Source organism: Stenella coeruleoalba, assembly GCF_951394435.1.
Source record: "Stenella coeruleoalba genome assembly, chromosome: X".
NCBI lineage: Eukaryota > Metazoa > Chordata > Mammalia > Artiodactyla > Delphinidae > Stenella > Stenella coeruleoalba.
The window spans coordinates 37,432,622-37,433,334 of NC_137152.1; positions in this window are offsets into that span (position 1 = coordinate 37,432,622).

The following is a 713-nucleotide window of genomic DNA, read 5'->3' on the forward strand; positions in this document are numbered from 1 at the left end:
TGATAATCTCTAGTTGCATCCCTGTTGCTGAAAATGGCATTATCTCATTCTTTTTGATGGCTGAGTAGTATTCCATTGTATATATGTACCACATCTTCTTTATCCATTCATCTGTCAATGGACATTTAGGTTGCTCCCACATTTTTAAAATGAGGTTTTTAGGCCCATGTTTCTCAATTTTTAAGAGTTCTTTATATCAGGGATCAGCAAACTAGAACCCATAGGCCAAATCTGGCCCACCACCAGTTTTTATAAATAAAGTTTTATTGAAACACAGCCACACTCATTTGTTTACATATTGTCTATGCTGCTTTCACACTACCCCTGCAGAGTTGGTAGTGTAGATTGAGTCAATTCTTTTCGTTCTTTTTTTTTTAAGAATTTACCAAGTGTAATAAATTAGAGGTGAAGTCACAACAAAAGAATTTATGGCGTCCAAAAAAATTCACAAGTAGAAGTTTCCTTCTATCAACTTCTCAGAGTCCCATGAGCTCTCCCCTGACCTCTGAAAGATGAGTTTTACCAAAATCTGGTTTACACTGAACTTTTCAGGTATATATGATCTGAAAAGAAAGAAGTATCTGAAAAGAACCTGCCTGGTGCTCCTTCCTTGTTGCAGCCCTTCTTTGTGTAAGTGACCAGAATCAGGTCCAAGTGACACAGAACCAAGCATGACATATCACACCAAACACCATTTCCTGTCCAACCAATTC